Below are 13,573 nucleotides of genomic sequence, written 5' to 3' on the forward strand. Positions count from 1 at the left end.
AGAGAGCTAAAAAAAAGTTTTTTTGTTTTTTTTTAAAGGGAGCCTGTCAGCAGGATTGTGCATAGTAACCTACACACAGTGTCAGGTTGGCGCCGTTATACTGAATAAAATGATACCTTGGTTGATGAAATCCGTCTTGTGGTTGTTTCTTAATCTTTATTTTCAGTTTTGTGTTAAAGGGAACCTGTCACCCCCAAAATAGAAGGTGAGCTAAGCCCACCAGCATCAGGGGCTTATCTACAGCATTCTGTAATGCTGTAGATAAGCCCCCGATGTATCCTGAAAGATGAGAAAAACAAGTTAGATTATACTTACCCAGGGGCGGTCCCGCTGCGGTCCGGTCCGATGGGCGTCGCTGTCCGGTCCGGGGTCTCCCATCTTCTTACAATGACGTCCTCTTCTTGTCTTCACGCTGCGGCTCTGGCGCAGGCGTACTTTGTCTGCCCTGTTGAGGGCAGAGCAAAGTACTGCAGTGCGCAGGTGCCGGGAAAGGTCAGAGAGGCCCGGCGCTTGCGCACTGCAGTACTTTACTCTGCCCTCAACAGGGCAGACAAAGTACGTCTGCGCCAGACCTGCCGCAGCGTGAAGACAAGAGGTTGTCATCATATGAAGATAGGAGGTCCTGGACCGGACTGAGACGCCCATCGGATCGGACTGCGCACCCAGGTGAGTATAATCTAACCTCTTTCTCATCTTTCAGGATACATCGGGGGCTTATCTACAGCATTACAGAATGCTGTAGATAATCCCCTGATGCTGGTGGGCTTATCTCACCTTCGATTTTGGGTGTGACAGGTTCCCTTTAATGATATGTTCGTGCCCTAAGGCGGGGCTGGGGTATGTGGTGCTCTGATTAGATATTCATAATGCAGACTGCTGACAGATCACTGCTCCCTCACTGACCTGCCACATAGTTTACATAATGAATACCTAACATACTGAATAAAAAGAAAAAACGCTTCTGTAGCATAGTCGCATGGTTACTGTGCACTTAATAATCGCTTTTGCAGATTTACTTGAGCGAGAAAAAAAAAAAAGTCATTTTGAAAATGGCGCCCGGGACTCCTGTCAGTAGCAGCTATCGGTTTGTATAGAGATCCGATAGCTGCTGTTGTGCAGGGCCGGCGGCGCCATCTTGCTGGAGAAGAAAAAAAAATGTCCTCCAAGATTACACTGCCCACGACTGCGCAGTAGAAGCTGTTAGCGATCTCTGAGAGCTGCTACTGCGCAGGCACGGGTGGCGCCATCTTGGAGGAGGACACTTTTTTCTTCTCCATTATTTTCTTCTCCAGTATTATTGCATAAGGCTACTTTCACACTAGCGTCGTACTCGGCCCGTTGCAGTGCGTCGGGCCGACGTACCGACGCTAGCGTCGTTTGCGCTGCACAACGGGTGCAGCGGATGCTGATTTTCAGCGCATCCGCTGCCCCATTGTGAGGTGCGGGGAGGTGGGGGCGGAGTTCCAGCCGCGCATGCGCGGTCGGAAAAGACGTTCTCGACGCAGCAAAAAACGTTGCAAGCAACGTTTTTTTGCTGCCGACGGTCCGCCACAACACGACGCAACCGTCGCACGACGGTTGCGACGTGTGTCAATGCGTCGCAATGCGTCGCTAATGTTAGTCAATGGGGAAAAAACACATCCTGCAGACAACTTTGCAGGATGCGTTTTTTCGCCAAAACGACGCATTGCGACGTATTGCAAAAAACGCTAGTGTGAAAGTACCCTTAGTGCGATTATGCTGCAATTCAGGTGCCACGGCCAGTACCTGCCTGCAGTAGTGTTTCTTTTAATTTTATTTTATTCAGTATGTTAGGTATTCATTATGTAAACTATGGGGCAGGTCAGTGAGGGAGCAGGGATCTGTCAGCAGTCTGCATTATGAATATATAATCAGAGCACCACATACATGAACCCCGCCCTAGGGCGCGAGAGTCTCATTAACACAAAACTGAAAATAAAGATTAAGAAACAGCCACAAGACGGATTTCATCAACTAAGGTATCATTGTATTCAGTATAACGGCACCGACCTGACACTGTCTAGGTTACTATGCACAATCCTGCTCACAGCTTCGCTTTAAATCAGATTTATAAATGTGGCCAAGCAATTCCTCATAGATTGTGTGATACAAAAGTTGTAGCATCTGTTATATTTTACCATTTAAGGTATCTGCAAACAACGTCTTTTTCAGGCAGATTACATCTGGAACGAAAATGAAAAACTGCCACAAACCCGCAGGAAAAAAAAATGAGCATCATGCATAGCAATAAAAAAGGCCATTTTGAGGCTTTAGGCTATGTGCACACGTTGCTGTTTTTACCGCGGAACCGCAGCTGTTTTGATGCTTCGGGTCCGCAGCAGTTTCCATTGCGTTTACAGTTACATGTAAACCTATGGAAACCGCAATCCGCTGTGCACATGCTGCGGGAAAAACCGCGTAGAAACGCAGCGGTTTACATTCCGCAGCATGTCACTTCTTTTGTGCAGAATCGCGGCGATTCTGCACACATAGGAAAGCATTGATCCGCTAACTTCTAGCATGGGGCTGTGCCCACGATGAGGGAAGTAAGCGGATCATGTGCAGATGGTACCCGGGGTGGAGGAGAGGAGACTCTCCTCCAGGCCCTGGGAACCATATTTGTGTTATAAAAAAAGAATTAAAATAAAAAATAATGATATACTCACCTCTCAGCGCTGCACACGGCCGTCCGGTCGCAGGGTTGCTGTGTGAGCAAGGACCTGCGATGACGTCGCGGTCACATGACCGTGACGTCATGAAGGTCCTTCTCGCACAGCATCTTTGGAACCGGACCGCCGCGTGCAGCGCCGAGGAGATCGGGACGTCAGAGGTTGAGTATATAACCATTTTTTAATTACTTGTAACATTACTATTGATGTTGCATATTGCTGCATATGCAAACCCACAGCGGAAACCGCAAGACAAACCGCAATAAATCTGCAGGGATAACCGCAGCAGTTTTGCCCTGCAGATTTATCAAATCCGCTGCGGGAGAACCCGCAGAGGACCCTCCCTACGTGTGCACATAGCCTTAATGTTATGTAAAATGCATATTTTTCTGATGTTTGTCAGTGCATAAATTTATATGCTTAGGGGAAAAATGTAAAACAATGTTCCCCAACTCCATTCCTCAAGAGCCACCAACAGGTCATGTTTTCAGGATTTCCTTAGCACTGCAAAGGTGATAATTGCATCACTGCTCAGGCAATAATTCCATTACTTGTGAAATACTGAGGAAATCCTGAAAATGATCTGTTGGTTTTATTTGAATACCTATTTCATTACTAAACTTTATGTGAACATGGTTGATCATAAACAAATAAAAAATTAAATTAAAACTTAATTTTTATTTATTTTTTCCAGAAAAAGATTACACGGGCTGTTTGCAATTACGTTCGCTTTATAGCATTCTGCACACATAACAAACATGCTTTACATTTCTATTACTATAACATGAAATCTACCATATATACTTGTATATAAGTCGAGTTTTTCAGCACATTTTCTTGTGCTGCAAACGCCCCCCTCGGCTTATACACGAGTCACGGTACAGAAAGCCGTCGGAGCAGCGGGTGCCAGGAGCGGGCGCACATATCAGACCTGCGTGTCATATTCATCACCTTAATGAGCGGTACCACGTGACTGCTGAGCACAGGAAGAGCTGCAGGCAGGCGCCGGCAGTGGCTGGAATGAGATGCAGTGCCAGCACCCAGGGCATGCAGGTAGGTGAGTATGATGTTTTTTGTTTTTTTTTTCAGTAGGAAACATGCACACAGGGATATGGGACAAGGAGGCATGCATACAGGGACGGAACGGGGGAAGCATGCAGCATAGCTCCCAACTTTTGAAGAAGGCAAAGAGGGACAAAGTTTGCGGTGCATGCAGCCGCTGCGGCAAATTTTAGGCCATGCCTCTGACCACACCCATTTCACACTGCTGATCACACTGTTTCGTAAACAATAATTCTAAACAAAAAAATGGCCACACAGTGCTCCATACTATATAATGGCCACACATGATGCTCTATACTGTATAATGGCCACACAGTGCTCCCTACTGTACAATGGCCCCACATGATGCTGGGTACAGTATAATGGTCCCACATGATGCTCCATACTGTATAATGGCCACACATGATGCTCAATACTGTATAATGGCCACACAGTGCTCCATTATGTATAATGGCCCCACATGATGCTCCATACTGTATAAAGGCCCCACATGATGCTCCATACTGTATAATGGCCACACATGATGCTGGGTACAGTTTAATGGCCCCACATGATGCTCCATACTGTATAATGGCCACACATGATGCTCCATACTGTATAATGGCCACACAGTGCTCCAATATGTATAATGGCCCCACATGATGCTGCATACAGTATAATGGCCACACATTGTTAGGAGTCGAGTTCCCGCCACTGCACAGGGGGAATCTCGAGCCATGTCTGCTGCGGTCTCCCATTCTGCTTCAGCCGCAGTGGAGCCTGCTCAGCGGAGACGTTGGTGCCAGCGTCTCGCTCAGCCTGATACTGTGCAAAGAGTTACTGCTGCCTTTCCAGGTTCTGCTTTTGTAGCCAGCACTGGTCAGCGGCATGCAGGCTTTTCTGGGACTAAGTCCTGCTTTGCACACACTGAGCATGCCCATGGGAGCACCTCTCATTGGAGGTCGGGGGTCACACACTCAGGCCCTGTAGCAGCTCCTATTGGACCACTTGGAAGGTCCTTGTCTGCTACAGCTATAAAAGGTTCGCATGGCCGCCCGGCCATGCCCTAGTATCAAATCACAGTCTTTGAGCTCAGCGCCAGTGTAGTCAAGTCTGGTTGTGGTTAGGGTTTGGCTGAAATAAGCCCCTAGAATACGGGCACCTCTGGTGAGGAGTTTGTATGTGTGTATTCAGGGCCTTGGCTGAAATAAGCTGCTAGAATACCGGCACCTCCTGTGAGGAGTTGTTTGCCTGTTTCTCTGACTGCATGACCACAGTTTTGCTCTGTTTGGTAGCTGTGTACCTCTGTGAGGTTAACAGGGCACAGCATCTTGTTTCTAGCGAATCTGTGGAGTTAACAGGTTTTGCTTATACCGCCATATAGCGCCGCCATTTGCCAGGAGCAGGTTCCTCTCCTGCAGGGTGGCCCCCGGGTTGCGAACGCACCTATAAATACATATACACCTCTCACAGCGCTCCCTCGCAACAGCCGGCAGCTTCCTCTGCCGCGGCGCTGAATGATGTCATCCAGCCACACCGCTGACTGCTCACGTCGCTGCAGCTCCAGTAGGCCACTGATAAAGACCTCCCAGTGTCTCCTGTGCCAGTCAGTGTCAGAGCGAGGAGCAATGTCTGCTCCAATCCAACACAGCTAGCGATCGCACAAGCAGTTTAAAGCAGCTGTAGATTTGGTCTGAGGCCATGCGGGAAAAGGATCCTAGCTGGGACAGCGGGACAGAGTCTCAAAATTGTGACTGTCCCGCTGGATCACGAACAGTTGGGAGTTATGCACACGTGACTCCGCTCTGTACACAAACACAGCTCGGCTCCATACACCTCATACACATGCGGCTCTGCTCCGTACACCTCGTACGCATGTGGCTCCGCTCGGTACACCTCATACATACACAGCTCTGCTCCGTACAACTCATACACACATGGCTCTGCTACATCCACACTGTGAACCCCTCTTGACCCCACACATAAACTTACCCTCATCCAGCACCATGACAACCAGCACAGCAGAGTCCTGCATACATGGAGGCCCCTGATCATGTGACCCTTGACTCCTCCCGTACTGTGACCTCATCAGAGGTCCTGTGTGCACAGAGCAGCCATCCGGATGTTGTACAAAGAAAAGCTTAGTAACCAGTCGGTGAATAAATAATGGATCACAATCTGCAGTGCGGGAAAAGTAAGATCCCGGCTGTGACAGTGGGGCAGACTCTCAAAATTGGGACTGTGTCATGATCTCAATGGCAAGAGAACATAGCATAAGCATATATAGGAACTAGCTCTTGGAAGATGGGAACTGAGCTGACCATGAACTAAACCTAACACACAACTAGCAGTGGCCGGGTAGCATGCCTACGTTGATTCTAGATGCCCAGCCCAGCCGGAGGACTAAATAAAGCTAGCAGAGGAAAATATTAGTCCTAGCTCACCTCTAGAGAAATACCCCGAAAGGAGACAGAGGCCCCCCACATGTATTGGCGGTGAGTTGAGATGAAATAACAAACGTAGTATGAAAATAGGTTTAGCAAATTTGAGGTCCACTTACTACATAGCAGAAGACAGAAAGGACACTTTCATGGTCAGCAGAAAACCCTATCAAAAACACCATCCAGAAATTACTTTAAAACTCTGGCATTAACTCATAACACCAGAGTGGCAATTCCCGTTCACAAGAGCTTTCCAGACACAGTAACGAAACTACAGCTGTGAACTGGAACAAAATGCAAAAACAAAAATGGACAAGAGTCCAACTTATCTAGTAGTTGTCTAGGAGCAGGAACAAGCACAGAGAGGCTTCTGATAACATTGTTGACCGGCAAGCAACTAACAGAGCAGCAAGGTTATATAGCGACTCCCACATCTTGATGGGAACAGGTGAACAGAGAAGATGAAGACACCAGTTCAATTCCACCAGTAGCCACCGGGGGAGCCCAGAATCCAAATTCACAACAGTACCCCCCCCCTCAAGGAGGGGGCACCGAACCCTCACCAGAACCACCAGGGCGATCAGGATGGGCCCTATGAAAGGCACGAACCAGATCGGAGGCATGAACATCAGATGCATTCACCCAAGAATTATCCTCCTGGCCGTATCCCTTCCACTTGACCAGATACTGGAGTCTCCGTCTGGAAACACGAGAGTCCAAAATTTTCTCCACAACGTACTCCAACTCACCCTCAACCAACACCGGAGCAGGAGGCTCAACGGAAGGCACAACCGGTACCTCATACCTGCGCAATAATGACCGATGAAAAACGTTATGAATAGAAAAGGATGCAGGGAGGTCCAAACGGAAGGAAACAGGGTTAAGAATCTCCAATATCTTATACGGGCCGATAAACCGAGGCTTAAACTTAGGAGAAGAGACCCTCATAGGGACAAAACGAGAAGACAACCACACCAAATCCCCAACAGAAAGCCGAGGACCAACATGACGGTGGCGGTTGGCAAAAAGCTGAGTCTTCTCCTGGGACAACCTCAAATTGTCCACCACCTGCCCCCAGATCTGATGCAATCTCTCCACCACAGCATCCACTCCAGGACAATCCGAAGATTCCACCTGACCAGAGGAAAATCGAGGATGAAACCCCGAATTACAGAAAAACGGGGACACCAAAGTGGCAGAGCTGGCCCGATTATTGAGAGCGAACTCCGCCAATGGCAAAAAAGCAACCCAATCATCCTGGTCAGCAGACACAAAACACCTCAGATATGTCTCCAGGGTCTGATTAATCCGCTCGGTCTGGCCATTCGTCTGAGGATGGAAAGCGGACGAAAAAGATAAATCTATGCCCATCCTAGCACAGAATGCCCGCCAAAATCTAGACACGAATTGGGTCCCTCTGTCAGAAACGATATTCTCAGGAATACCATGCAAACGAACAACATTTTGAAAAAACAGAGGAACCAACTCGGAAGAAGAAGGTAACTTGGGCAGAGGAACCAAATGGACCATCTTAGAAAAACGGTCACACACCACCCAGATGACAGACATCTTCTGAGAAACAGGCAGATCTGAAATAAAATCCATCGAGATGTGCGTCCAAGGCCTCTTAGGAATAGGCAAGGGCAACAATAATCCACTAGCCCGAGAACAACAAGGCTTGGCCCGAGCACAAACGTCACAAGACTGCACAAAGCCTCGCACATCTCGTGACAGGGAAGGCCACCAGAAGGACCTTGCCACCAAATCCCTGGTACCAAAAATGCCAGGATGACCTGCCAACGCAGAAGAATGAACCTCAGAGATGACTCTACTGGTCCAATCATCAGGAACAAACAGTTTATCAGGTGGGCAACGATCAGGTCTCTCCGCCTGAAACTCCTGCAAGGCCCGCCGCAGGTCTGGAGAAACGGCTGACAATACCACTCCATCCTTAAGGATACCTGTGGGCTCAGAGTTACCAGGCGAGTCAGGCTCAAAACTCCTAGAAAGGGCATCCGCCTTAACATTCTTAGAACCCGGTAGGTATGACACCACAAAATTAAACCGAGAGAAAAATAATGACCAGCGCGCCTGTCTAGGATTCAGGCGCCTGGCGGTCTCAAGATAAATCAAATTTTTGTGGTCAGTCAATACCACCACCTGATGTCTGGCCCCCTCAAGCCAATGGCGCCACTCCTCAAAAGCCCACTTCATGGCCAAAAGCTCCCGATTCCCAACATCATAATTCCGCTCAGCTGGCGAAAATTTACGGGAAAAGAAGGCACAAGGCCTCATCACGGAGCAGTCAGAACTTTTCTGCGACAACACTGCCCCAGCTCCGATCTCAGAAGCGTCGACCTCAACCTGAAAAGGTAGAGCAACATCAGGCTGACGCAACACAGGGGCAGAGGAAAAACGGCGCTTAAGCTCCCGAAAGGCCTCCACAGCATCAGGGGACCAATCAGCAACATCAGCACCCTTCTTAGTCAAATCGGTCAATGGCTTAGCAATATCCGAAAAACCAGCAATAAATCGACGATAAAAGTTAGCAAAGCCCAAAAATTTCTGAAGACTCTTAAGAGAAGAGGGCTGCGTCCAATCACAAATAGCTTGAACCTTGACAGGATCCATTTCAATGGAAGAGGGGGAAAAAATATATCCCAAAAAGGAAATCCTCTGTACCCCAAAAACACACTTAGAACCCTTCACACACAAAGAATTAGACCGCAAAACCTGAAAAACCCTCCTGACTTGCTGGACATGAGAGTCCCAGTCATCCGAAAAAATCAGAATATCATCCAGATACACAATCATAAATTTATCCAAATAATCGCGAAAAATATCATGCATAAAGGACTGGAAAACTGACGGAGCATTAGAAAGACCAAAAGGCATCACTAAATACTCAAAGTGGCCCTCGGGCGTATTAAATGCGGTTTTCCACTCATCCCCCTGCCTGATTCGCACCAAATTATACGCCCCACGAAGGTCAATCTTAGAGAACCACTTGGCCCCCTTTATGCGAGCAAACAAATCAGTCAGCAACGGCAATGGGTATTGATATTTAACAGTGATTTTATTCAAAAGCCGATAATCAATACATGGTCTCAAAGAGCCGTCTTTTTTTGACACAAAGAAAAAACCGGCTCCTAAGGGAGATGACGATGGACGAATATGTCCCTTTTCCAAGGACTCCTTTATATATTCTCGCATAGCAGCATGTTCAGGCACAGACAGATTAAATAAACGACCCTTTGGGTATTTACTACCCGGGATTAAATCTATGGCACAATCGCACTCTCGGTGCGGAGGTAACGAACCAAGCTTGGATTCTTCAAAGACGTCACGATAGTCAGACAGGAACTCAGGAATTTCAGAGGGAATGGATGATGAAATGGAAACCACAGGTACATCCCCATGAGCCCCCTTACATCCCCAGCTCAACACAGACATAGCTCTCCAGTCGAGGACTGGGTTGTGAGATTGCAGCCAAGGCAATCCTAGCACCAAATCATCATGTAGATTATACAGCACCAGAAAGCGAATAATCTCCTGGTGATCCGGATTAATACGCATAGTTACTTGTGTCCAGTATTGTGGTTTATTATTAGCCAATGGGGTGGAGTCAATCCCCTTCAGAGGAATAGGAGTCTCCAAAGGCTCTAAATCATACCCACAGCGTTTGGCAAAGGACCAATCCATAAGACTCAAAGCGGCGCCAGAGTCGACATAGGCGTCCGTGGTAATAGATGACAAAGAGCAAATCAGGGTCACAGATAGAATAAATTTAGACGGTAAGGTGCAAATGGAAACAGATTTACCAAGCTTTTTAGTGCGCTTAGAGCATGCTGATATAACATGAGTAGAATCACCACAATAGAAACACAACCCATTTTTCCGTCTAAAATTCTGCCGCTCGCTTCGGGACAGAATTCTATCACACTGCATACTCTCTGGCGACTTCTCAGTGGACACCGCCAGATGGTGCACTGGTTTGCGCTCCCGCAAACGCCTATCGATCTGAATAGCCATTGTCATGGACTCATTCAGACCCGCAGGCACAGGGAACCCCACCATAACATCCTTAATGGCATCAGAGAGACCCTCTCTGAAAGTCGCCGCCAGGGCGCACTCATTCCACTGAGTAAGCACAGACCATTTACGGAATCTTTGGCAGTAAATTTCCGCTTCATCTTGCCCCTGAGATAGGGACATCAAAGTTTTTTCTGCCTGAAGCTCCAAATGAGGTTCGTCATAAAGCAACCCCAAGGCCAGAAAAAACGCATCCACATTGAGCAACGCAGGATCCCCTGGTGTCAATGAAAAAGCCCAGTCTTGAGGGTCGCCCCGGAGCAAGGAAATCACAATCCTGACCTGCTGTGCAGGGTCTCCGGCAGAGCGAGATTTCAGAGACAAAAATAATTTGCAATTATTTCGAAAATTCTGAAACCCGGATCTATTCCCCGAGAAAAATTCCGGCAAAGGAATTCTCGGCTCAGATACAGGTGCATGACAAACAAAATCTTGCAAATTTTGTACCTTCGTGGCGAGATTATTCAAACCTGCAGTTACACTCTGAAGATCCATTACAAACAGGTGGACACAGAGCCATTCAAGGGTTAAGAGGAGGTAAGAAGCAGCTAGACAGCAATTAAGGGCTAGGCAGCAAAACTCTGAGGGGAAAAAAAAAAAAAAATTTCCCTTCAACACTTCTTTTTCTCCTGCTTCAGCCCAAACAATTAACACTTTGCGGGCCGGTCAAACTGTCATGATCTCAATGGCAAGAGAACATAGCATAAGCATATATAGGAACTAGCTCTTGGAAGATGGGAACTGAGCTGACCATGAACTAAACCTAACGCACAACTAGCAGTGGCCGGGTAGCATGCCTACGTTGATTCTAGATGCCCAGCCCAGCCGGAGGACTAAATAAAGCTAGCAGAGGAAAATATTAGTCCTAGCTCACCTCTAGAGAAATACCCCGAAAGGAGACAGAGGCCCCCCACATGTATTGGCGGTGACTTGAGATGAAATAACAAACGTAGTATGAAAATAGGTTTAGCAAATTTGAGGTCCACTTACTACATAGCAGAAGACAGAAAGGACACTTTCATGGTCAGCAGAAAACCCTATCAAAAACACCATCCAGAAATTACTTTAAAACTCTGGCATTAACTCATAACACCAGAGTGGCAATTCCCGTTCACAAGAGCTTTCCAGACACAGTAACGAAACTACAGCTGTGAACTGGAACAAAATGCAAAAACAAACATGGACAAGAGTCCAACTTATGTAGTAGTTGTCTAGGAGCAGGAACAAGCACAGAGAGGCTTCTGATAACATTGTTGACCGGCAAGCAACTAACAGAGCAGCAAGGTTATATAGCGACTCCCACATCTTGATGGGAACAGGTGAACAGAGAAGATGAAGACACCAGTTCAATTCCACCAGTAGCCACCGGGGGAGCCCAGAATCCAAATTCACAACAGGACTGCTCCGCTGGATCTGGGACAGTTGGGAGGTCTGGGGACAGAACGGGGGAGGCATTCATACCAGGACAGGGAAGGGGGAGACATGCATACAATGACAGGGACAGGGAGGCCTGCATAGAGAGACCGAACGAGGGAGGCATGCATACAGGGGCAGGGACAGGGATGTATTCATACCAGGACAGGGAAGGGGGAGGCATGCATACAATGACATGGACAGGGGAGGCATGCAGACAGGGGCAGGGATGGGAAGGCATTCATACCAGGACTGGGAAGAGGGAGCCATGCATAGCAGGACAGTGATGAGGGGAGAATGCATACCCGGCTTATACTCGAGTCAATAAGCTTACCCAGTTTTCCGTGGTGAAAGTAGATGCCTTTACTTATACTCGGGTCAGCTTATACTCGAGTATATACGGTAACTAAATATAACTTTGTGTTAACATTTTATAAAACAATAAATGAAAAATAATGAAAACTTCGGGTTTTTTATCTCTAAAAAGGTTGATCAGGTTCATGCATTTTTACATTGAACACAATAATAAAAGACATATCCTTACATAGATATTTTGCACACCCAGAACATGTCAGATTTGTTTTATTGTCACAAGAAGATGGACAGGAGCTACATCTCTTCCTTTTTTGGCTGGTAGTTGTGCTGATGGAGGCCGTCGAGTCTCTTTCTTGAGCATGCTGCTGGACACTCCTCACAATGGCTGCTGCTCCTTCACTTCTGGGGTTTACTTTTCTCGCTTCGATATACAGCCTAACTAGGGATTTTCCTAATTCTTCAATAAAAATTCTTCTTTTATGCAGCTTATTTCCATTCCAATTGGGGTCAATTTCTCTCCTTAAAACAAATGTGTTGTATGCCGAAACATCCAGAATGTTGTAAAATATTATCATCGGCAAATGATTAGTTTTGCGTTTGCATGTGCATGATGATATTGTTTGATCTAGTGTATCAACTGCCCCTTTTAAGGCAATATAATCTAATATCATGTCCAGCTTTCTGTCTTCTTGATTACTTATTGCATTGTCATGGTGCATTGTGCTCATTAGAATTACATGTGTATTTTGGGGGGGAATGTAAGACACAACTGTTGTATCTCCAGTAAAGTAAAAAGTAGAATTATACACATCTCTTTTACTAAGGATACCTTGCTGCAGTTCTGGCTTGTTTTTCCTTATTGTACCCAGCATGGTTAATTGTCTTTTTCGCAACATCTAGGCCAGTTGGTAGGATGTAAAAAAGTTGTCACATGTGACATTTTGTCCTTTTAGTCCATCAGTCAAATCGAGAACAACTCGCATATCGATTTTTTTCAGCTCTTCCTCCAGGGTTTCTTCCTGTATACACTTGAACGTTTACAATGTATGAACTTTTGCTGTCACAAAGTGTCCATATCTTGATGTTGTATTTTGCTGGGTTACTTAGTATATATTGCCTGAACAGGCACCTACCTCGGAATGCCACCAGCAATTCCTCAACAGTTACAGTTTCAACAATATTACATAATTTTGGTAGAATCTCTACCCATTTATTCCAAACATTTCTAATAGGGGCTAGTTTATCTTTAGCTCTTCTTTCATTTCTAACTGTTTTATTATCAAACCTCAGTACTCTAGAAATCTCATGAAACCTTTCAATTTTTCTCTCACGGACAGTCAGAAATAGGAGAAATCTTTCATCTTTACAGCCGTTTTGAACAACATAGAATTATAGAATGTTAGAATTACAAGGGAACTCCAGGGTTATCGTGTCCAACCCCCTGCTCAATGCAGGATTCACTAAAGCCTCACAGACAGAGGTCTGTCCAGCCTCTGTTTGGAGACTTCCATAGAAGGAGAAATCACCGCCTCTTGTGGCAGCCTGTTCCACTTATTGATCACCCTCACTGTCAAAATTTTT

Source organism: Ranitomeya variabilis, chromosome 1 (genome assembly GCF_051348905.1).
Source record: "Ranitomeya variabilis isolate aRanVar5 chromosome 1, aRanVar5.hap1, whole genome shotgun sequence".
Taxonomy (NCBI): domain Eukaryota; kingdom Metazoa; phylum Chordata; class Amphibia; order Anura; family Dendrobatidae; genus Ranitomeya; species Ranitomeya variabilis.